Below are 6,000 nucleotides of genomic sequence, written 5' to 3' on the forward strand. Positions count from 1 at the left end.
GGTGCACTTATTTGCAAGGGCTAAGGCTTAGTAAAATACAGATTTAAAAGTTAGGAAGTTTGCTCATCATTGTCTGAAGCCCGCTAAGGGGTGGGTGGCTCTGCTTAGCAGGCTCAGAAGGTGTGAGTGCGGGCTGCACGATGCTGGCTGGCACCAACTGGGCAGGAACTCCCACTTGCATGGTGCATCACTCTTCTCTGAGTTAGAGCTTCTTTCCAGGTGGCAGGTCATTGTTGTCTAAGGACAGGCCCCTTCCTACTCTCTCTCCTCTCAAGGAAGGGCAAGCTCTTCATTCTTTGAAGTTCTATAAGGTAAGAAGGTGGATGTAAGACTGGAAAAGTTGTTACAAGAGCTGAGACTGGAGAAGAACTTGTGGCCCAAAAATCTCCTCCACAAAGAAAAAGCACAGGACGTCCCGGGTGAATAAGAATGGGAGGTGTGCCAAAACAACATCTGCATCCTTAGCATCACAAGTCATTACGAGAGACAAATTTTCAGCAAAAGGCAGCTTCGCAATACCTTGCTCACATTTAGAAGTGTCTCTAAGAAAAATAACGGACAGTTGAAAGGGCAAGATGGTGACATATGCATGAACAAATATATTAAGAAATTTGATAATATCGAATTTCCAACAAAATTTGAAAGTAAAAAGTTATATGCATGAAAATATCGATTGCAAGGTTATCCGTAATAGGAAAACACTAAAATCATATAAATGTCTAAAAGAAAGGCATAGCTTAAATAAATTACAGTGCATTTACTTGGTAATATAATAATGTAGTTATTAAAATGTTAGCTATAAAGGCTGGGAGGAATATGGAAAAGTGTTTATGGTATAATATAAAATTTAAAAGCACAAGTGTGTGCATATATGACTGCAACTGTGTAAAAAAGTTTAAGGGCAGAGACTAGAAGTAACTATACAAAGAAGAAAATATTTATGTTGTGGTGGTGAAATTACACGTGGTTGAAAAACTTCTCCTACATTTGATTTCATGGCATGACATACATTTTTTTACAATGAAAAAACGTGGTAGAAAAGTTGAAGCTGCCATTAAGCGTTTATTAGCTTCTCAGCGAGAACTTTTAGCTTTGGGTGCCCTTCATCCATAGCTGACTGTTGGATTTTAGCCACAGGCCCAGAAAGCAGGAGTCTGTGTATAATTGGAAAAGCATTGCTTTCTCCATCTGCCCTGTGAGCCAGACAGACCCCTTCATTTCCCTGAGTTCACAGCTCTGCAATCTCGGAATTATCTAATCCTCAGCTGGCCAGATGGATCAACAGTCGTACTGGGCCTCCTCTGGGTTTTATGTAGAGCAAGGCTATTTGAATGGCCCGAGATTATTAAACACTGTCTAATGACTCAGTTCCTGTAAGGGGGAATTTATGGTGAGCCCTTAGGAGCTTGGGGCATTGCTGACCTTGGGGACTTGCCAATCTACTCACCTTCCCTTAACATCAGCTCCCCAAATAACATTTCTGGAATGTTATAGGGTGCCCTCGGCCTGGGTGTGTGCTGACAGGGCCTGCAGGAGGCCGGCTCCATCAGGTTGGAAGTCAGCGAGTGCCCGGGCATGCACCTTCTGCAGCACAGCCTGGAAAGGACTGATCAGGGAGCCCCCTCTGAGTCTGAACAGAGAACTGGTCCTCTGATGTTGGCCCACATCGCCTGGCAAGAACAGGAGGAGCAGGCTGACATGGTCCTTAGACCTATGTGCTAGGCGAGCAGATCTTACACGATACGGAAGGAGAACAGGTGACCTGGCCCTCACTCACTCCCTCTACCCCATCAGGCTGCACTCACTTTATGCAACATGCCAGTGGTATTTTGGAAGGTGGCAGCTTTACTAGCTTTCCAGCTTTTCAATCTTACAAACCGGTAGCCAAGGACTCTTAAAAAAAAGTATTGTGCCATAATTTATTTAACTATTTTCATATCGGAATATTCTGGTTGCTTCCACTTTTGCTTCTATAAATTATGCTGTAAGGAACATCTTTGAATGTATGTTTTCATATACATATTTTTTCTCCTAGGAAATTCTTGGTTCCCAAGAATCAAATATATTTGGAAACACTTAAATAGTTTATTATGAAATACAGCACACACACGTGAGTGTATATGTAACACATGTATGGATTAAGGAATAATTATGAAATTAACCCCTCTGACTCCACCACCTGACTCAGGAACTAGGAACTGACACCTGTGAAGCTCTCCGTTGCCCCTGACTGAACCCCCTCCCTGACTCCTGATCTTGTCCTGGTCTCTCCCTCCGGAGACAATCACTCTCCTGAATTGTGTGATTGGTGTCCCTTTACTTGCAGTTGAATCATTCATGTATCCATTCTCAAAAATATACATATATGTATATTTTTATTTTGCATGTTTTAACCTGTATATAAGTGGGGCCAGATCCTATATATTCTTCTGTAACATGCTTTTATTTACTCAATATTATGTTTCTAGGATTTACTCATAGGAATACATGCTATTACTTTTCATTGCTGTATAGTATTCCTTTGAATAATTGTATCACTATTTACCAATTTTACTGTTCTTGGGCTTTCAGTTGTTTCTAATTTTTGCTCCATAAACAATGCTGCCATGAACATTTTTTCTATGTCTCCCGGTGCGCACATGCAGGTGTTTCTCTAGGAGTGAAATCTGGGTCACGTTCATTCTATACGTGTTCAAACATAAGAGAACATAATTTAATCCATGTGTTCTAGAATGAAAGCATAGGCGTTTTTAAAGCAGCCAAGGGAAAATTTCAGGGGTTCCCTGACATCCATTTGGGGTGAACAAAACATTTGACACACAGACATCCACTATCTCTAACTCCTCCTCTGCAACACCAGCTGCCTACACACCCATAAGGAAAGAGTCACTTTTGGCCCAGACAGGAGCCCAGGGAGTCCAGGCTGTAGAGTGTGACATCTCCTTCCTTAGCGATAAATAGGCATAGTGCTTTGACCCACCTTTGGGAGCAGGACTAAGGGAATGCACATTTACTGAGTTCCTCAACTGTGTTAAGCAAATTGTCAGGCACTCTACATATAGTATTTTGTTATCTCATTTAATCTCTACAGCTACCCTTTGACATAGAGAGTACTGTCCCCATTTGGCAGGTGGGCAAATTGAGGCTCACAGAGGTTGAGAAATTGGTTCTAGGTCGCTGTCAGCAGGTGGTAAAGGGGGTGTCCCCATCTTGCCTCAGCATTTCTTCTCATAGGTGATAATGCCTGGCTCGTGGTTGGTGCTCTGCAAATATTTGTGAGTGAGTGAAGGAAGAAAGACATGGAATGGGTCACTGTGCTTAAAAACAAAACAACAAAATCAACACTCTGGCAGGCCCATGTGTCCAGTTTTAATTGGCTGATAGCTGCAGTTGCCCCCTACACCCTGGACCCGATCCTTGTAGCAGATCTGAAGAGCAGGTTGGAAATTGCCAGGGTGTCTTTCCCGAGGGTGATGACTGGAGCCCTGCATGGCCACCTGTCTTGGGTGAATCATCACATTTTCTGACCTTCATAATGACCTAAAGTGAAGCAACAGCTGGCAGGGCAGCTGTTCCCCTCTGTGGGTAAAGACATGGCACTGGCCGTTCTGTGCTTGCTCAGGAAGCGTTCGGCCAGGCCCCCTGTTTTTCACTGCAGGATTTCAAAGAGACTTATAAAGAGGAATCCCTAATCCGCCCAGGCCCTGGGGAGGAGGTGGTATTATCTCCAGGGTGGGGGGGAGGGGCTGATTCCCTGTGGAAGTCGTAAATCAGGGGGCTGGGTAGCCAAATGCAGCTGAGAAATCCTCAGGACTTGAGAGCCAAACTGTGGGCCAGGGTCCACCTGCAGCCCTGGTCAGAGCGTGACTCTGGACTCACCCAAGGTCATTGGAAGCCTGGAAATGAGGCCTGCATCCCAGGCCCAGGTGTCCTCACCCTTTGGGCACCTGAAAACCCATCCCTAAGGGTTGCATGTCATTCCTCAGAGCTCAACGCGCAGCCCCTGTGGTTAATTAGAAAAAACAAGGAAGCAAACAAGCTAGGACTGTTGTGATAAATTATACTGATGCTGTCACGGACAGAGACAGCGCGTCCTTTGAAAGACCTGGACAACTTTAAAGCACAGATTTATGGCAAGGGCTCCGTAATCAGCTTACAGTACTGCTTGAAAGAACAAAAACATTTAATAATAATAAATGTGTATATATGCATATATTTTTTGTAATTTATTATTTAAAAGTTTTCAGGCCTTTATTCTTGACGGAGGTAAATTCTTACTTCTAACCTAGGCCACCTTGGGTTGTTACAAAGTGATTATTCTTGTCACCTTATAGGTGAATGCGTATTAATATATTTTTATATAAGTATATAAATATATAGTTATATAATTACCTTTATAATTTATGTATAAATGTAGGATGTGATTATATGTAAGCTACTATACATTATATATACTTTAATAGTCTACTCATAAGTATATAAATATAATTTAAATTTTATATATTTATACTTACACAATTAAATATAAGATTATAAATATAATATTAAAATTTTAAATATATTGAAATATCTATTTAAATGCATAATATGAATTAATGCACCTTGGCATGGAAATTGAGGGGAGTGACTATCAACATCAACACAGCTCACATGGAAACAAAGCTGGGCGATTAAAAATAAGCAGTGTGGGTTTCCCCTCCTGCTGGGCAATAATACCCAATCTCCCAGGCAGCCCAGGTATGCCCTCTGAGCACTCCTCACCGCGTATCAGCCGTGCAAGTCTTGTAAAGCTGCAGGCTTGTTAATCTGGAAGGCTGTACAGATGGACTAACTGAAGCTTTAGTCATTATACTTAATTGGGTGAGTGGCCCTCGTAGCTGTCTATAAACTGTGTGTTCACAGTGAGGTAATTAATAATGCCACTTCCTTTTGGGAGACATATCATTAGCCATTATTTCTAGAAACATGACATTGATCTCTTTATTCAGAGAGGTAATTGCAGGTTTCTGAAAAGAGTGTATGGTTTACCCAACAGTCCCCCACAAATGACATCATCTCTGAAAAGTAAAACCCACAAAATCTGTCATTTTGAGTCCAGAGTTGGGATTTTGTTCCCTAGGTAGCAAAAGAAGACTCTGAAAAAAAAAATAATGAACTATTTTGGTAGGGAAATAAGAGTGAAAGATAAGATTTGGTTTTTTAGACGTTAGTAATTTCTTTACGAGGCTGGGTAAGGGGGTTGAGTTTGTGCTCGTTAGGATTACAGCAAGAATGGAAACAAAGTAATGACAAAAAAATTTTTTTTAAAACTTTGCAACTGCCTCTGGTTTTCTTATTGTGTCTTACCACAGGCTCACCAATGAATTCGATCTCAACATTAACATGTAAAAACCCCGCATTCCGAAATCCAAGCTCTAACACCCAGAGGAAGCAGGGAAATGCAACACAGGACCTGACATTTTGCATTGACTGGATGCCCTACTGCGGAGCAAGAATCAAAGGAGAATTCCAGAATAAATTTTTCTAAAGCCTCTAGCTGACTTACCATCAACAATCCTACTTTCAGTGTTCACATTAAATTGAAAAAACATCTAACTTGCCACGTTTCACTTTTTTTTTTAGGAACTTTATAAGGTAATAGTAGGATTAGAGAGAAATAGAACCTGCATTCATGTGGATTGTTTTACTGCCAGTTTCAAATCCTTGCCTGGTTCTTGCAACAACATGAGTCCACTTGAGAAAGGAGCGTTCAGCAAATTAGAACAAGGTAGCTTCTTTAAATCAACTGCTAGATTATCTGGTTCCAAACTCTTTTGTAAACTTGACGCTGTGAACCTTTCAGATGTTGATGAATTTTTCGAACCATGATTTTCCAAAGCATCTTTCTTTTCATAAACTTGTTTGGCACCAGCTTTCCTGCTTTTTCGGGTAGAGTTCTAAATGGAAACCATAGAATCTCTAAACTGGCCATAAACCGTCATTTCTCAAGTATAGTAGAGG

The 6,000-nt window shown here is 41.3% G+C and overlaps 1 long non-coding RNA gene across 1 annotated transcript in view; it reads left to right on the top strand.

Moving 5' to 3' along the window:
* Positions 1-5,595, top strand: part of LOC138923159 (uncharacterized) — a 36,089-nt gene extending 30,494 nt beyond the window's left edge. Inside the window, exon 2 of the long non-coding RNA XR_011436389.1 lies at positions 5,352-5,595. This is a non-coding gene — a long non-coding RNA (uncharacterized lncRNA). The remainder of the gene's footprint in view (positions 1-5,351) is intronic.
* Positions 5,596-6,000: the final 405 nt, after the last annotated feature.

Source organism: Equus caballus, chromosome 1, assembly GCF_041296265.1.
Source record: "Equus caballus isolate H_3958 breed thoroughbred chromosome 1, TB-T2T, whole genome shotgun sequence".
Lineage (NCBI taxonomy): Eukaryota > Metazoa > Chordata > Mammalia > Perissodactyla > Equidae > Equus > Equus caballus.